The 20,327-nt window shown below is 32.4% G+C and overlaps 1 long non-coding RNA gene across 1 annotated transcript; it reads left to right on the top strand.

Moving 5' to 3' along the window:
- The first annotated feature begins 11,639 nt into the window (after window positions 1-11,639).
- Window positions 11,640-14,359, top strand: LOC130799722 (uncharacterized). Its single transcript, XR_009039329.1, has 3 exons — window positions 11,640-11,906; window positions 12,884-12,961; window positions 13,794-14,359. It is a non-coding gene; the product is annotated as an uncharacterized LOC130799722 (long non-coding RNA).
- The last annotated feature ends 5,968 nt before the right edge of the window (window positions 14,360-20,327 follow it).

Below are 20,327 nucleotides of genomic sequence, written 5' to 3'. Positions count from 1 at the left end.
ACAAGGAATGGACTATGACCTAATCGAAGATGCCAAAACTTAGCTAAATCTATATTTGATTGAGCAGAATGGCAAGATGGGAGAATTGAGACTGTGATTGCAGTGGAGTTTGGTGTGCTTGGTATATCATTCTAACAGTAGTATGGTCCTTTTTTGAATCTACCAAGCTGAATGGGCTTGTTCAGAGAAGGGGCCTGGATGCAACATGAATCATTTGTGAATGAGATAGTACAGTTAAGATCTTCACATAATTTGCTGATGGATATAAGGTGAAAATGGAAATTAGGTACATGAAGCACAACTTGTAAAACAATATGCTCATTAAGGATAACAGAACCTTCGTGTTCAACATTGACGGTACTTCCATCAGGTATTGAAATATTTTTATTCACATGAGGAGTTATCTTATGATATGATGAAAATAAATTTAAATCATAACTCATGTGATTAGTTTCACCACTATCAAGAATCCACATAGTTTTATTAGATGACAGCAAACAAAACTCACCAACAAGGAAACAAGCATTGGTTGAGTCTTCATTAAGTGTGGGAGTAATTTCTTGTTTTTTTTGACTAAGCAGATTCAATATCTGGGAGTATTGTTCCTGAGTGAAAGTAGGTCTGTCAGACACAGTTGCCATAAACTCATCAGTTTCAGTATTATCATGTGTCACTACAGCTGCAACTTGTTTCCCTTTACAGTTGCCTTGAGGTAGAGTATTAGATTTAGGAGGATAGCCATTCAACTTGAAGCATTTCCCCTAATATGACTTGTTCTTTTGTAGTAATCACAAAACGGTCTTGATTTTCTTGATGGATCACCTCTTGCTGAGTTATTGTAATGAAGAGGTTTGTAAGATTGATTAGACCTGTTGGTGCCCAAGAAAGCCTGAGGAGTCTCTGTAGTAGACTCAGAGTATTGTATGTGCTGCTCTTCTTGCATTAAGAGCCTATAAGCATGGCTTATAGCAAGCAGCGAATATTGCATTAACAAGTTAGATCTAACTTATTTAAAAGAAGAGTTGAGTTTCATTAGAAAAATTGTTAGCCTTTGTTCTTCTTGTATTTGGAGTAGTTTAGAAGTGATTCTGCAAGTACAACCATTACAGACACAAGAAGGCAAGGTTTATATTGCATCTTGCTCATCCCACAGGATTTTCATCTTAGTATAGAAAGAAGAAATGGAGTCAGAACCTTCCTCAGTATCAACCAACTGTTGAAAGATAAAAAAAGATTTGTGTGCCTAATGTTTACCTGAACCTTTCATGCAAATTTCTCCAAATATCAAAAGCAGTAGAAAAATGTAGGACACTTCTTGCAATGGTTTGATCAAGGATTTTCATGAACCACGTCATGAGTGTGTTATTCACTCTATCCCAACATTTGAAGGTAGGTGAATAGAGTGTTGGCTTAGGGATAGATCCATCAACAAATGCCAATTTGTTCTTAGCAGAAAGAGCAATGACTACAGCACGTTTCCAATCATTAAAATTAGTGCCAGTGAAAGGAGCAGACACTAGTATGAAACTTGCATCACTCGGATGTAAATAGTATGGTGATGTATGATCAGATATCAGATCTGTAGGTGTAGATACTGAAGACATCTTTGAGAAAAAAAATTGTAATGGAGTTGTTTAGAAGAGGATTTAAAAGGATTATAACAAAGATATGAAGCAAAAGAAGCAGTAAAAGGCTACTGAAATAAGAGGAAAAATAACAAATGATCAAGAACAGGAAAACAAAAGAAAGGAAGAATTAGGAAAATCAATTGAAGCAACAAAATCAATCAATCAATTGAGATATAGAGGAAAACAGATACATTCAATGAAGAATATAGAAATCAGAAAAACAACAATTTGGATTTCAAGCAACAGGAGAAGAAAGATCAAAGCAACAATGGCAATGAAGCATTAAGCAAGAGAATGATAGCTGATTATTATCATTCAGCAGAAGAAAAATCCGAGAAGAATCAAGCATATGCAATAGCAATTTTGCAATTTCTTGGCTCTGATACCATGAAAAAGTCGAACTATTTAATTTCATATTGAGCCAATACATTGACTTTAATAGAAGTCGTTTTTGGATTTTGCAGAGAAAAGAGAGGGGAGAATGAGTGATCCTTTTTTATTGAATTAACTGAAAAAATAAATGTGAATAATTACAGAAGTAATATATATATATACATTAAAGCATCTAGAAGCTAAGAATAAACTTGTAGGATTCTGTTTCAAAAATGTAACAAACCACAGAAGAGCTGGCATATGAGCTTGCAATTCTATCATACTAGATTTATAAGTGCCTAGGAGCATGGAGGAGATATAGCAGCATATATTCATGTAACAACATCTTATAATATCACATATACTAATATACCTTTTAAGGACCTTTTTTAATCTAACTTTACGCGTAAAAGGCAACTGTTATATCTGGATAAAATTAACGTAAATAATCCTACTATCATCGATTTTGCTACAAGGCTACAATAAAATTTGACTGTAATAGCATGTGGATTTTATTTAAAAAAATAAAATGAAATTTTAAAAATAAATAAGAAATAAGAAAAAAGCAATAATTTTCTGCCATGAAAATGGAGCTCAACCATGAAAATTGAGTTCAACCTCCTCCTCCTTGATCTTAATTTCTCTCTTCAATTGTTGTTCATCATTAATCTTTCCAAACGACACTGAGGGTTATTGATATTTTTTTGGAAAATCTACCGAGAATAGTCTAACTTTTTATTGATAATTTTCCTATAACAATTTCAATTTTTAATTATCCATGACTAATATAAATTTTTGAGTCACTTAGCCAAGAACATTATTACCCAAATAATAACCGGTTTTAACAGGTTAAGTATGACAAAAAAAAAATCAAAAATTAAAAATACTAAAAGTTAAATTTAAAATTAAAAAATAAACTTAACCGATTCTTTTTCTAATTTTTCTTAAAATTTTTGATATTTTAATAATCAAATTTGTATTTACTTTTTTTTATGCAATATGATATGACTTGTTTTATAGATAAGAGAAAACTTTAATGCATTCTTAGCAAGCACCTCTTGCTATTAATCATGAATTATCCCAACTATAAGGGGACTCCTTATAGTTGGAATTATTCATGTTTAGCTGAAAATTAGAATTATTATAAAAAAATCAATAAAAAATAAAAGATTATGCTACCTGATTATTATAAAAAAATCAATTAAAAAAAAATCAATAAAGATTAGCAAGCTATTGTTTCGAAGAAAAGTCGGTCATCCTATATTCTTCTATCTATAATATACATAAACAGGAAAGAGCATGACGAAGTATTCGTTCATCAAAGTGAACATAACACTTGATCAAAGCTATTTAATAAAAATTATTATCAAATAATAGACCAGTCACATTCATTGATATTTATAGAAACATAATTATTACTCAATGTCTAATAAAATAATATTTAATAAAACTTCAAATTAAGGCCAATGATTAAATTAAGTTAACCTACAAATCGATGACTCTATGTGATGCAAATGCAATACAAGTACAATACACCAACATATAACATATTCAATATTTGGATACTTATTCAAAATCAGGATTTGAATTCAATTTAGCTAGTTTTTCCACTTTCCTCAACCTAAAATATAATAAAAAATTATATTTTTGTTGTTTGGTGTTGAGAATTGTGTTGAAAAAACAAACCAAATCATAACTACTCTTTAATAATTTTGCTGCTAAATAATAAATAACAGTCTAACCGCTAGGTATGTTCAAATACAGATACTGAGTCGATCCGAATCTGGAAATCCAAATACCCGATTTTCCGGATACCTAAAAATGTGATTCGGTGCCGACCCGAATTAAACCGGGTAACCGGATACCTGGTTTAATTTATAGAAAGTATTTTTATCAAACATCAATGTAATTTGAAAATGTGTTTTTTAATTAAAAAGAATTGATATTTAATTTGAAGAAAATTTTATTATTTTTGAATTTAATTATTTAGTAAGTATTAATTTATAAAATTTAATTTATGATTATATTAATTTTTGTTATACCGATATACTAAATGACATTAGTATTTAAGGTTTTTACTGCATTTAATAAAGTACACATTAATATATATTTAACTAACTAATACCCAAAATATAAGAATATAATTAAAAAAGGAAATAAGGATAATAAATATAATTGCATCTTTATCATAAATTTACATTTAAATATAATTTCATACTGCATCTTTATAATAATTATATATATTATTGGAAAGGGACAGAATGCCTAAAAAAATATATATTAAATTCTTATTTTTTTGTTATCTTAAAATTGAGGAATTTGATAGAAAAGATAAACTAATGAACTTTCTCCTTTTCCTTTTTTCGATTCTATATTAGAAGCAATGATGAGTAATGAATAAAACCCCTTATAAACCAAAGAAATTTCTATACTTAAAACCAATTTGTTGAGGTAGAAGTTATTACTTAATTTTATTAAATGGTCCAATTTTGATTATATAACTATTTTAATGGATTCATGTGATTGTTTTTAGAATTTTAGCCTACGAAATGGATTACAAACCTATTGAATATAAACTTCCAATCCAATGCCCCTGTAACTAGTCATTTTTGAGTAAATAGTCGGTTATAAAGTCCCAACAACTAGCGGACTATGATTGTAGTAGGGCAGCACTCTCACTACATAATTAACATTAATAATATTATTTAAGATAAATAATGCGAAAGTCTAAAACGAGAAACTGCTAAAAACTACTAAAAACTAAAATCTTTTAAATATGAGTTTAAAATATTACAACTGAGATAATATTACATAATGTTTGCTTAATAAAAAAAACAAAAGTACATCATAATCATCAAGTCATCAAATAGAATCAATGCAACTAAGTCCTCAATTAAATAAAATTGCGGCCTGGATCGAAACTTGAACTAAACCTTCCCGCAAAATACTGTCATCCATAATACGGATGATAGCCGATCAAATCGGTCAGCATTAAAGCTGAGTACAATTTCCTCAACAAGCTCATTATGCGATAGTTAAATAATGCTTACAAAATAATAATCAAGCACCATATCGAAGATTATTACTCATTATTGACCTTTGTTAAGCCATTAAGTTACCATTCTCAAATACTTTGAGAATTTCATTACTACTCCTAAAAACTTAGTAACCTTAATACTTTTTTAATCAAGTTCGATTAAGACTCGCAACTTTATTATAGTACCATATCACAAGATCACAAAAATAATGACTACGTATATATGTAAGGGTATGGTTAGGTGAGGACCGTAGTCCTAAACCCTAACTGTTGTGCGATAACGGAAGCAACAATCGATGAATTCTCAACATAGAAATTTCTTCCTTCCATCTCTTCAATTAACGTAACACCTGATATTTTTTGAATTAATATTTTACTTATTAATTTTCGGGATGTTACAATTAACCTAACAGACTTCTTGAGAACTCGTCTAGGTCGCTCAAGAAAGATGTTAGATTGACTAGATGACCCCTCATTACACTGCTCCACCTCCTCCCTAAATTTAAGAGAAATGGGAACAACCTCAGGTTCAGGAGTACTCGGCACTGGAACCTTAGCATCAACGTCAATAAATTGCACTCGAGGTAAATCAGCAATAAATGACTAATGTACCTCAAGAACCCCATCTGTCTGTAGCAAGTTCTCTCGTTCCTTCCCCAAATCAGAAGACTTTGTGCTCTTCTTGGAATACATGGTGCTCTCATCGAAAGTAACATTCCTACTCATAATGACTCAACCCTCCGAAGGTGAATAGATCCTAAACCCATTCATACCATCACTGTACCTAGCAAAACACCTTATCTTGGCTCGTGGATCCAGCTTATGCTCACTAACATGATAATAAGAAACACAACCAAAGATCTTTAAAAACGAGAAACAAGGCCATTTACCACTCCAGATCTCAAACGAGATTTTGTAGTCAATTCTCGAATGAGGATCCCTATAAGTGATATAACAAGTTTTCATCACAACTTCACTCCAATACCTCCTTCCAATCCCTGCATTAGAGAGCATACATCGAACTCTCTCAAGCAGTGTCTGATAACTCGCTCTGCAACACCATTCTGCTGTGATGTACGTCATCCTGACGGTATGATGCCGACCAATACCCTCATATGCATAGAAATGATTAAACTCCTCTTTGCAAAACTCTAGCCCATTATCTGTTGGTAGCTTCTTGATCTATCTACCCTGTCGATTCTCCACCAAAGTTTTCCATTGCTTAAAAGCTTTGAAGACTTCATCCTTTGACTTAAGTAACCTAAGCCATATGTATCAGAACTTGTCATCTACAAATAACAGAAAATAGCAGAAACCTTTCATACCTTCAACGCTAGATGGACCCCAGCAATTTGAATGGATATAATTGAGCACATCATCAGGAATGTGAGCACCTTTGCTGAACTTTGACCTTTGTTTCTTCCCAAACACACACTGCTCACAAAATTCAAGGTTTCTAACCTTGATTCCGGATAGTAGACCCGTCTTAGACAATAGCTGCATCCCCTTCTCCCCCATATGACCAAGCCTTATGTGCCAAATCTTGGTCATCTCCTGGTGAGACACCAATGCGCAAACCGCAGAACTAGACAGTGTAACACCCTCAAAGACATAGAGGGTATTCTTCTTGATACCCTTAAGTACCAACTCAAAACCTGATAAATGGACAACTCCCCATCCGAAAACACTCCATTGTACCCCAAATCATCCAAGGTACCCAATGAAATCAAATTCTTCCCCCAAAGCAGGGACATGACGCACCCTAGTCAAGGTCAACTTTCTCCCATCACTAGTCCTCAATCTCATAGACCCAATACCCATAATCTTACAAGGTGCATTGTTACCTACAATAATCGTACCCCTATTGCAACACTCATACGTATCAAACTAGTCTCAACGTGGACTGATATGGAAAGAACATAATTATCAGAAAGATCCCCAAACCTAGCAGAACTTACTAATGCCAAGGCTTCCTCTTAATTATAGTTCTCCTTCAGTTTTTCCTCAATTATAGCAGCTTGGGACTTGCCCTTCCTTACTGGATAGTTAGCCCTAAAGTAACCCAGTTATTTACAGTAATAACAGGTCATCCCAGCAATCTTACTAGATCCCTCATTGTCGTTTCCAGCACCCAACCCAGTATTGTTTCCCTTGTTAAATCCTTTTCTTTTCAACTTCCCAGACTCAAAAAACAACCCACTACTACTCTCCCCATTATCACCTATAGCCTTTCGACGAAGTTCCCTAGTATCAAGTGTTGCCTTCACTTCTTCTAAGGTCAGAGAGTCCTTACTAACAACAAAAGACTTTAAAAAATTCTCAAAGCTAGACAGTAGAGACACAAGTAAAATCAACGTAGCATCCTCATCATATATCTTAACATCGAACTTACACAAATCTAGTAAAATAAAATTAATTTTTTCAAGATGTTCCCATAAATGAGTACCTGACTGCATTCGGAGACTAAATAACCGCTACTTCAGCAATAATTTGTTGGTCAGTTACTTAGTCATATATAATGACTCCAATTTCAGCCACAATTCAGCTGCCGTAGCCTAATTAGTGACCTCCGTGATGATATGTTCATCAAAACATAGCAAAATGGTAGAATGAGCCTTTTCCTCCATTACTGCTAATTGCCCATCAGTTAGTCCGTCTTTCGACCCCGCAGTAGTACTTTTCAGGGCCAACAGACGCCAGATTTGTTGTACTTTCAATAGAGCCTTCATCTTTATTTTCCACAGCCCGAAGCTATTCTTCCTGGTAAACTTCTCAATTCTTATTGTAGAATCTCTAGCCATTGTTTCACTCAAAAATTCTCCAAAGACTTAAACCTAAGCTCTTGATGCCAATTGTTGTGCGACAGCAGAAGCAAAGATCCATGAAACAATAATGGAACATAAAGAAATTGAATGCAAACAATAAGAATAACAACAGAGATTTGACGTGGTTCAGTATCTATGTGAAGCTACGTCCACCGGCACCGAGATCGAACAATTTCACTATGATAGCAAAAAGTTTACGAGATGAATCAAGATATCACTCACAAATTACAATGGCTCTCTTGTGATCTCTCTATTTGTGAATAATTAAACCTTAGCACTAATAGAAGGAGATATATATACTAAAACCTAACTAAAAGATAATTGGGGTCCAAGAAATACAAATAACCGCAAAAAACCACGAGCAAAAAGGATAATTCGCAAAATCGTCAAAAGTGACAAGTCGTCTCCCAAGAGCAACGACTGATTGCATTTTTTCTGACCTAAATATGTGACATCAGAGAAAAAGCGACGACTCGTCACTTTCTCTACTCCAGAGTCAACGACTCGTCGCCTAACTCCTGACCCAAATCTACACTCGTTCTTTTCAAATTCATATACAACCACGATAAAGACTCCATTTGAGTCAACAATCATCAACACTAACTGTGGTGGGAGTCATCATTCCTCTCAATACTTTTATGCTCAAGATTTCATAGGATAGGTTTTTCTCAAACTCCTTGTCTGACACCTCATTTTACGTGCCGGCTAACACGATACAATTTTAATTCAATTTAATAATATATATATATATATATATATATATATATATATATATATATATATATATATATATATATATATATATATATATATATATATATATATATATATATATATATATATATATATATATATATATAATTAAATTGACTTGACCTTACAATTGCAATCAATGACTCAATGTAGTAGCTATATGTGATGAAATGTTGATACAATTTTAGTCTCAAATTGTCAACATGGTATTTAATAAAGGTAACGTACCGTAGATGTATTTTAGAAGACTACATATAAAATTATACGACCAAGTAATACAAACTAATATATGGGATACTCTATAATTGTATACTGTTTGGTTTAGAGAATTTGGGTGGAAAAGTTTTAAAGAGGTTCACATTTATTATTTTTTGGTGTACTTTCTGTTGTTTCATCAATAATATTTTTATTTATATCATAAATTTTAAATTAAAATAATTTTTTACATTTTTATTTTAATGTTTTCATAATACTTATGGCCTCTATATATCTTTTACTAACTTTATTCTAACATATTAAAAATTCTTAGTCCTTACATATTTCTCTCTAAACTTATAAAAAAAAGTTCTTAAATAGTTGTGGTTTCCATATTTTTTCTAGTTAACTTTTTAATTTTTATGTTCCCTATTTTTCTCCATTAAAATTATTATTTGATAAAATAATATTTTTACTATCTAAAAGATTCTAATTTTCTTTATTTCGTAAATATTTCTTATGTAAACTTCATTATGAAACAAAAAGAGTATAAAATAGGAAAAATAAACAATAGTAAACCCAATTATTATCCACTACAAAAAAAAAAACGTAAAAAATTGCAATGGCCTACAGGTAACGGTCACATGAACGTCACTCTTAGCGACTATTAGAATGATAATCACAATATAATTACAATATTTGCTAACAATATACTAATCTACCTAAAAAGTAAGATAATCACAATATAAAAGATACGTAGAATAAAATAATACTCCCTCCTATTCAGCTTATGTGTCCCATTTCTTTTTATGGTCAAGTTATCTTAATTGTCCCATTTCTATTTTTTGTATGGTTTTTGACTTTCTTGCCCTTAGTAACTTTATCCTATTTTCAATTATACCCTCCATTACCCATACTAATTTTTCTTCCTTACATTACAAAACCCATAATACCACTCTCTTTCCTACTCTTAGGGTCCCATTTTTAACTCTCCTTAAAATCCGTGAAAAGTCAAATGAGACTCCTAAGGTGAATAGGAGGCAGTATTTAACAATATTATTATATTCTATCACACCCCGCAATGGAAATGAAAAGTTCTCTAACATTGAGACTGTTGCGAAAAGCTTGAAAAAGAATGAGTGGAAGTCGTTCGGTGAATATGGCAACAATTTGGTATCTAAATGGAACTCGAATAAAGTGTATGTCCATATTAAAATGTTTTCTAACAGCCGCGACGACACTTGTTCCTCATTCTACCATAGCCAACGTTAAAATTAACTTCGTTTTTACGCCACCTTGCGACAGCACGTGGTGGTTAGACTCTCTTCTCCCAACAACGATTAATGTTTTTAATCTATTTCGAAAATTGCAACGACAGTCAGCAGTCGCCTAATCATCGCCACATTAATTACTGTATGCCTTTGAAATTATAATTTTAAATTTTGTGACAAGCTAAAGACTCCTCCTACTGATTGCCTTCTTCTCTTTCAATAAATTCGTTGTTTTAGTGGATTTTCACCATAAGTGTTCAGAGGCACAGGATTGCGGGATTGTGGGATTGGATAATTTTTTTTCTTCATTAGAGGTTGGTCATCCAATTTTATAATAATGTGTTAAATTATGTTTGGTTTTTATAATAATAAACAAATGATGATCATCAAACTAATATGTGAAGATGTGCATGAACAACTTATATGTTATGAATATGAAGGTTTCTAAGATCGTTTTAAACTATACAACAAAAGAAATGAAGTTTATAAGAAGAAGCTCCAAATGAGAAGTCTTCATATATCAGAAGATATGCACAATAACTTCAAGAAAAGTTCCATTGAAGTTCAACCAAGATTGTAAAGTTTCAGAGTAGAAACAAAGAGGATCTCAATGTTCTTACCAATGGAACTTGAAGAAAGAGAAGCTTCAGAGTCGAACACAATCACCAGAGACATGAAGATTCAAGTATGAGTGTACTAGGCTTCATGTATGTATGATGACACAGATTATATTAATATATGTGAATGAACAAGAGTGTGTCCAGGAACAAGTTAGTTTAAGAATGAGTCAGTTGAGGAACAAATCATTGTTCCTAACAGAACGAGTATAAATCAATTTAACGAGTTACCCTAACAAATACATGGCTAACGGTTAATTCGTAAAACACGGTATGATATAAAATAATAAAAACCAGTAATTTAATAATAATTTATTTATTATTAAAATGAGTTTTAAATAAAAAGTTAAAAGATAAAATTTGCTATAAATAAGCAACGTTTCACTAAGAGGATTTTGTTTGAAATAATCAACTCCTTTAGACAAATCATCCTTTTGAAAGTGGAGTTTACTCTATTATAAAAGTGGAGAGAAAATAGGAGATTTTTTCTTCACTTTGGAAAAAAGTGTGACACTTTCAAAAAGATATTTTAATTTTAATTTTGCATTTTTTAGGAGAAAATATCTCATCTTTTGAATAGTTATTTTATCTAATTATGTAACACCCCGAGATTTGAATTACGTAATTATTTAATATTTTAATAACTTTTAAAGATTTTACAATTATATTAAATTATTTTTGAATGAGCTTTAATAAATTTTTTTCATACACGAATTTAAATATTAACACAATTATATTAGAAAAAATATATATAGATTTGCGATTACTAAAATAAAGAGGTTCGAAACAAAATTATTATTTTATTAAAATTTGTGAACACACGAAGGTCCCTCACAAGAAGTTGAATCTAGATAAATAAATTAATAAAAAAAATAAATAGATAAATAAAATTAAAAAAGGAGTTAGAGTTTTAAGTAGTAAACACGATTACTCCCTCAAGACATGCCTCCCTTCCCTCTCTTCTCCTCTTCCCTTCTCTCCTCCCTCCTCCACAGCCGGCACACCACCACCAGGCCACCTGCCTCATTTTTTTTCCTCCACCATGAGCAGACCAAGCCTCCCTCCCCCACGAGGAGTCACGTCTGCAGCACCCCCTCTCGCCCAGCCTACCGCCAGCAAACAAGGATGCAGGCAGCCGGTTTTTGGCCTCGTGCCACCACCTCCACGACCTTCACTCACTTCTTCACCCTCTTGCTAGTTTTATTTTTGTGAGCCATCTCCTTTCTCCTATTTGATTTCATCTTGTTTCCAATTGAAATATATAAAGTTTATGAGTTAAGTGCTGGTTTTGTGTTGATTTCATTGAACCTTTTTATGGGTAAGAGTTGGTTGGATGAATTGAATATTTATGATTTAGGGTTTGAAGTGTGATTAGAAATTATGGGTTGTGTGTTGATTGTGCATTAGTTTCTTTGAATCATAGTATGGGTAGTAATTAAAGATGTCATCTTTGAACAATGAATTGATTAGGCTTTAATTTAGGGATGATATTTTAATAGTGTGTGCTTTAATGTTATATGTTGGTGGTGCGATAATTGATTTTATAATTTCATAAGTTGTTTTAAGGTTTAGTTGTGTTAATTGTGATTATGATATATTTAGTTAGTAATGATTTTATTATAGTTGACTATAGAAATTGTTTTGGTTGTTGATTGGGAGTAATAGTTGCTAATTATTGTGGGTTGTTATGAGTTACAAGTACTCCTATTAGGTTGTTGTTGAAGTCATGATGCATAATTTTAGTGAGGCCATGAGAATAATACTAACTTATTGTAAAAGGTTGTTAAGTTACTTGTCGCAATGATTGATCATAGTTCTTTCTAGCTTTGGAGAATGTAACAAATCATATCGCGATTTGATAACTCTAAGATTTGCCTTATCGCCGTATAAGTGTTATATTAAAATTGTAAGGCTTAGTTTGGATTGGTTATTTTGGGTAACACAAACCGATATACTCAAAATTAGTTGATGAAAAGGAAAGATTCACATATGCTTTTACTCTTAAATTGGTGAAAAAGACTTATGTTGTGTTGAGTTAATGACTTTGACTTTTATTGAATGAGTTGTGTGCGTTCTAGGGTAATTAAAAACTCATGTTGAATAGGTGATAGTGGTTACTTGGACATTTAGTAAGTATGACAAAGTGGTTAAGGGAACTTATTAGTTCTATTCCTAACTTGTATAGGTTCCCAATTCATAAGAGGAAAGTAGAACCTTAGTGGGGTGACTTTAGTAACTTTTGGTTGTGCAGTGACGCTTGCAGGTACGTACACGCAGTAATTAATTATCATGTTCATAGTTTCAAGTTATTATCAATATTTCATGATTATATGCTTCGTATTAGAATTATAGAGCGCCGAAAAGTAAACTATGTCATCGAATAATCATAATAGTGGTATAGGCAAGTAGAACTAAAGCATTAGGAGACTATGAGAACAAATTCCTAAGTAGTAGAGAACACACTATGGTTGTGTGTGGTATCAAAGTCATTACGTAGTTATTGAGCCTTGATTATGATTAGTTGGCGTGACCCAACTGGATTATGTCCGGTTGATTTAGTAGTCCTCTAGGTGAGATCCGACCACCGTAAGGGGGATATGAGCATACTTTTGTCATTAGGCGCCGGATGGCCGATATCGCCCCTTGACTGAGGTGTTACCATGCGGGCCTTGTAAACCCCAATATGGTGGCCTCTTCACTGGATTGGTATCCCAGTGTATTAGTTTTCCAGAAGGTAGAACCCGAGAAGGTCAGCTGGAGGGGGTATGAGCTCATACTTTGCCATAGGCATCGGGTGGCCAATAATTCTCTTAGCCATGTCACTATGCCATGAATAGAGGAAAGATCCACTACCCTTGAATAAACTTCGAGGGATTAGTAGTTTGAAAGAGAAATCATGGGTAAATAGAAGTGTTAGACAAATGAGTAGATTCATTATTGCTATACTATATCGTTGTTTATCGTTTTGTTCAATGACTCTAATTGTTATAAGTTCATTGATTACTGGCATGTATATGTTTGTTGTTGTTGTTCATGACGTCCTATGATGTTCCCGCTATGACACATTTGACTATTGTCATTATGTTGAGCAACAGGAGGATCATAACTTGGCATAACAGGTATAGGAACTTCTTTTGCATGGCATTGGGGAAAAAATAGAGTGCAATTGTAGCCATTACTATACGATTAGCCTGATGTTGTAGCTCTTGTATTATTTGTTAAGTTTTGGATTGTATAATTCTTTTGTATGAAACCATGAGACTCCTTGTATGATTCATGTTCCGCTGTGTAGTTTTGGATGTATGCCCGTAAAACTACTTCTTTTGTAGCCGTTAAAACTGATGCGTTAACACTGGAACCACGATCTGTATTGGAGTTGATGATTTGAGGAGCCGACGATGATTCATTCCGTCATGACATATTTTGGAAGGCATTGAGGTCTTGGATTGTTTTAGTTGTGTTATCTTATTTACTTACTTGGTCACACCCTCAACTTTTAGAAGAGATGCTACCGAAATTACCACTCACTCACCTTTTTAAGTTAATCTTTAACGTGTATTTAAATTCTTTTCTTTTCTTTTCCTTTTATGTAACACCCGAACTTCCTCCCGTCCCTCGCAATTTTTGCTTTCATTAAAGGGGTTGGAAATTCAGGGGTGTTACAAATTGTTCTATAAGAAAATATATATTTTTTCAATTTTTTTTTTAAATATTTTTATGGGATTATTTGAAAAGTATTTTTTTTATAAAAAAAAATTATGTTTTACGGTAAATTAAATGAAGCGGTTATTGGAACAGTAAAAGTCATAAGCATCACCCTTAAACTTAGGAACATGGGTGTTAAAGGGAATGAATTAACTGACATTATTTTCCACTTTCCTAATTATAAAGGTCTAGGAAGTTATGAAGTTAATGGGTAGTAGTGGGAAGTTAACTTGCCGAAAATGGTTATTCCCATGCTTATATAAATACTTTCGTTAATCAATTAGAAAGTGAGTCTCCAAAACTCCAGCATGGGTATTCACTTCTCAAGACTATTTACTTCATTAAAAGATGGGCTTCATAAATATTGAGTCTCACGTAATATCCTAAATACATATTTGACGTTTGTTCCTAAAGTTCCTGTCACGTCATGTTATGTTCTTGTTTCACAAGTATATTAATATAATCTAATGTTTCATCATACGTAGAGCTTGTATTCTCATCGAGCGATGAGTTTGTACTTTAAGAGAAGGGTAGAGACTTTGAGTGAACTCTTGTAATTTTAGTAAGAGAGTTTGTATTGAACTCTTGTAATTTGGGTAAGAGAATTTGTAGTGAACTCTTGTTAATTGGGTAAGAGGATTTGAGTGAATCCACAAAAGAGAGCTGAGAACTTAGAGTTAAGTTCAAGAAGGGAGTAACTCGTAAATAGCTAGCTTGCTCAAAGCTGAGAGACTAGGTAAGTGCGTTTTATGTAAGGTATAACGATTTGCTTAAAATATAGTGAAATTTTTATAAATCCCGTGGGGTCGTGGTTTTTCTTTCTATTTAAGGCTAGAAGGTTTCCACGTAAAATCGTGTGTCTCTTTCATTTAAGCTTTACATGTTCAAGTCTTTAATTCCGCAAAAGATTTGAAAAACTCTCATAAGATCTAAAATAACGCATATACTACAATTCACCCCCTTTTGTAGTATCCATCCATATATAACATAATCTTTCAATGTTATTGTATTTATTGATACGTTATTTTTTTAGTAATGTATGAAATTCAAATATATATATTATGATTAGTAGCCATAGTTATCAGAATCGTGATTCTAATCTACAATTCTACGACTCTATAATACAAAAACATGCAAGCGATCTAGATCTTAACTATGTTAATAACAATATTCTCAAATTCAAATTGAAGACTACTAGTAATTGGTGGTGAAAAATTCAAATTCAATTGTATTACAACATTCTCATCATTATAAGGAGCTAAAATTGGTGAGATACAGCATATAAGAGACGGTGATACACTATTTTTTGTTTGCAATCACAACAATCCATTTTTGTGATAACCTTTTTGCTAATGTTTTTGATTTTTTTACTAAACAATAGTATGAATTTTTTTTGGTGTTTGAGCAAGGGTGAGTGACTGGTGGGAACGGCTTTTTGGTAATGTCGGTTGGGGATGGAATTGGGGGTTGTTCTAATTTTCATGAGGTGGGAAATTGTGGTGGGGAAGGGAGGCTGCCAACACTAAGGTAGGGTGGGGCTGTGGTGGTGGAGTTGGTAGAAGCGTAGTAAAGGGTTTTGTTTTTTTTTTTTTTCCTTTTCATTAACAATTGATGTATAATAATAGGTCACCTACAAGTTAAAAGGATCTTAGGAGACATTACCCCTCAAAGATTATATTATTCGTGTTAAATTAATAGCTGGTATTATTGTAGGAAAAAAGGTAGAAAGTTGTATTATTCACGGTAATTTTTTCTAGTTTCAATCATTAAAAAAAAATCTTATCTACTAGCCTTTATTTACATATAAATATAATTAAATAATTTATTCTCATTATTATCATGAAAATATGTACATACGGATTAGCAGTTCATAATTATGAACTAAATTAAATAAATATGACTGATATTCAATAATCTATAGCGTATCAAAATATATTTGTAGGATCTGATGATCCTACGATCCAATTTTACCGATTTCGATCCTAGCTGTATCGATCTTAGCTAAGATCCCGCTTCTAACAACCTTGTTAATAGCTAATTAGTTGTTTAATGTATTTATTTATTTATACTTTTATTATATTTAACAGTAGTTTTTATATATATATATATATATATATATATATATATATATATATATATATATATATATATATATATATATATATATATATATATATATATATATATATATATATATATATATATATATATATATATATTCGAAATATAATGCAAATACAAATAAAACAAACCGATTTGTATTTCCCTTGTGTGGATGGCAATGGAACTTCTTGCTTTGTAAAACACCAAATGGACATCATGAAGATAAGGTTGCGACAATCAGAGAAGTCGCTCGGAAACTTGATATGAGTAGAAGGCGTTCATGCACTTTTCTATTGTGATATTTCTCCCACAAAGGTGCTTGGGATGATAAATGAAATTCACAATGAGATACTCTACACAACAAAATCCCAGCACAAGGAAATTGCAATAGTAAATACAAGTGTTGTTGTGAATTATGAACTTTGATGATATTAAGAGTTAATTACTCTCTCAATATTATCTCATGAAAGGAAAAACAAGAATAAGAGTATTCTTAAGAAAGAAATCATAAATTATATGAAATTGGGATGGAATGTCCCTTGGCATGCAACCTCTATTTATAGAGTTATGCATGAAACAATACCTCCTTTTGAAACAAAAGTGTTTCACCAAGCAAAGCTTATGAAACAAAGCAATGTTTCACCAAGGAAAGCTTATGAAACAAAGTAATGTTTCACCAAGCAAAGCTTATGAAACAAAGTAATATTTCATCAAACAAAACTTATGTAACAAAGTAATGTTTCACCAAGAAAAACTTATGAATCAAAGTAATGATTCATCAAATTCTTTGAGGCATTTAATTTGGACTTATAATATATTTATTTAAGTCCCATTACTATACTAAGTATGTAGTATATACAAATCTGGGCTTATATATTCTAAATGTTCAACAATCCTCCCCCATTTAGAGTATAAGAAACCTCCTTCTTCCTTTACACATTATGTATATAATTCCGTTTCACGCATCAACGCTAATGTCCCTACGGATTGAATTAACGCCTAGTATAAAACGCGTCACAAGCGATCGAACTAGAATGATGTCCTTACGGATTGAATCAACTAGCCCATCCAACCACTTGAAGGTTAAATACACACAAAGCCAATAACACATTGTCATTTACCTTGACACATTATATAGGGCCGTGTCCATATCTATTCATAAGTTTATCATAGTCGGATATGCCAATCTTGACTACTTGAAGCGGCCAAAACTTCAAACTTATATAGGTAGGTTCTCACTACGTAAAACATATCCTCGTGATAGGATACCACCAAGAGTTCTTCAACCCTTGACCTTGAGAACTTAAGTGACTACCTTGTCATCACGGTCTAAAGCAACTATGGGTCATTCATTCGTGTTGCTTTCAAAGACTTTAAAGGACTTTACCACATTGAATTCAAGACACAATGCTACTTGTGTGTGAATTGGGACTTTCCTTTAAACTTTATTGACATAAACCGATCTCTATTGACGCTTGTTCAATTGAAACCTTACTCATGGCTTTTGTGAAAAAATCAGCCAAATTGAACTTGGTGTTCACATAGTCAAGAGTTACGACCCCATGAATGATAAGATCTTGCACTAGACTGTGTCCAAGAGCAATGTGTCTCGACTTACCATTATACACTTGACTATAAGCTCTTCCCAAAGCCATTGTGCAATCCGAATGAATTGCCACCGGTGAAATTGGCTTTGGCAACAAAGGTATCTCAAACATGAGATTCCTTAACCACTCCGCTTCATTTGCCGCCGAGGCGAGTGCAATGAATTTCCGCAGACATAGTGGAATATGCTATTACCATTTGTTTCTTGGAAGCCCATGAAATGGCACCTCCCCCATAAACAAACACCCAACCACTAGTTGAAGAATTATCCTCTTCATTAGTGATCCAACTAGCATCGGAATAACCTTCCAAAATAGGAGGTTCACCGCTATAAGTTATACCATAATTTATGGTTCCTTTCAAGTATCGTAATACTCTCCTTATCGTCAACCAATATTGGGGACCCGGTTTACTAGTAAATCTACTCAATTTACCAACCGCAAATGCTATGTCCGGCCTTGTACATGTCATAGCATACATCAAAGATCCAATAATCTTTGCATACTCTAATTGAGAAATTGGTTTTCCGGTAGGCTTGGTATATTTCATACCTTGCTCCATGGGACTTGAGATTGGTGTCGAATCTTGCAATTTAAACCTATTAAGCACTTTATCAATATAATGAGATTGACTAAGCTTAATACGACCACCATCTCTTTTGATCTTTATGCCTAAGATCACATCGGCCTCCCCCATATCCTTCATTTGGAAGGATTTAGACAAAAAATCCTTTGTCTTTTGTCTCTTGGATATGTACTAAACTAGTACCAAAGATGAGCATGTCATCCACGTATAAGCAAATGATAACTCAAATGTCATGGTTATCAAATTTGCTATAAACGCATTTATCCGCTTGATTCAACTTGAATCCAAAGGACAATATAGTTTCATCAATTTTCATCTTCTTGCGGAAGATCCACTTGCAACCAATTAGTTTACAAGTCGGTGGGAGATCTACTAATACCCAAGTATTATCCCCCGTGATGGATTGCATCTCATCATCTATTGCCTCTATCCAAAAGGCACTATCTTGTGATGCCATAGCATCACTAAAAGTCAATGGGTCTCCTTCCACATTAAATAAATATGCAACACTAGAAGTAACATTATTCTAGTTACTTTGACCAATCATCAAATTTCTTAGTGCGCATTTTTTCTTGAAAATGACTTGTTATTAAACATCTCAAACAAGAGATAATTTAATCTTTTTGTCTAAACTTAAGACAAAAGTTTATGGATAAAATATTTTCTTCGTTGATTTACACTTGGAAGTTTAAAATTACCTCCCCTATTTGTAAACATTCAATCACAAATAGAAATGATAATTCTTTGTGATTCAATTCAAAATTGAATTTCCTACATATATTTATGTATAATTTGAGAAAATTTCTCACATTATTACAAACTAGTAATAATAAATAAATATTAAACATTATGGATTATATTTACCATAATATACATTTTGTGCTTAAGGCATAAAATACATTATCATACCACTTGATAATTTACATGTCTTAAAGGACACAATTTTATAAGTAAATACTTATAAATAATTTATAGTTAATAAAATAAATCAACTTGTCACATATAATTTATGAATAAATTATACACCATCTATTTACTTAAATGAATCAAATAAACATACCAAAATTATTATTACAAACTAGTAACACTAGTGGAAAAAACCTCATTTTCTGCGTGTCATTTGCTGCGGTTTTCCTTAAACGCAGCAGTAAATAGCAAAAAAATAAAAAATAAAAAAAATATATTGTACAAATGCTGCAGTTTTCCTGATGCCCGCAGCAAATAAGCGTTATTTGCTGCGGTTTTATTAAGCCCGCAACAAATAAGTGCTTATTTAACGGAAAAAATAAAAAAATAAAAAAAGTAAGCATTGTTTGCTGCGGTTCTAATAAAAACCGCAGCAAATAAGTATCAAAAAAAATAAAATAAAATAATTTTTTTTTTCCGTTAAATAAGCACTTATTTGCTGCGGGCTTTATATAACCGCAGCAAATAAGCATTATTTGCTGCGGGCATCAGTAAAACCGCAGCAAATAGTCAGTTAAAAAAATATAAAAAACGCGTTTTGACGTTCTATTGCTTAAAACCCTAAAATAACTTTCTTCAAAAACCCACGACGACGGCTGTCTTCTTCTTCAATCTCTTCAATTTCAGAAAATTTTTCTTTAGAAACCCACGAAAAATCTCTTCAA

Source organism: Amaranthus tricolor, chromosome 14 (assembly GCF_026212465.1).
Source record: "Amaranthus tricolor cultivar Red isolate AtriRed21 chromosome 14, ASM2621246v1, whole genome shotgun sequence".
In the NCBI taxonomy this organism is placed as follows: Eukaryota; Viridiplantae; Streptophyta; class Magnoliopsida; order Caryophyllales; family Amaranthaceae; genus Amaranthus; species Amaranthus tricolor.
The sequence above is the reverse complement of the archived record's forward strand: the minus strand, read 5'-3'. Positions and strand labels throughout refer to the sequence as shown.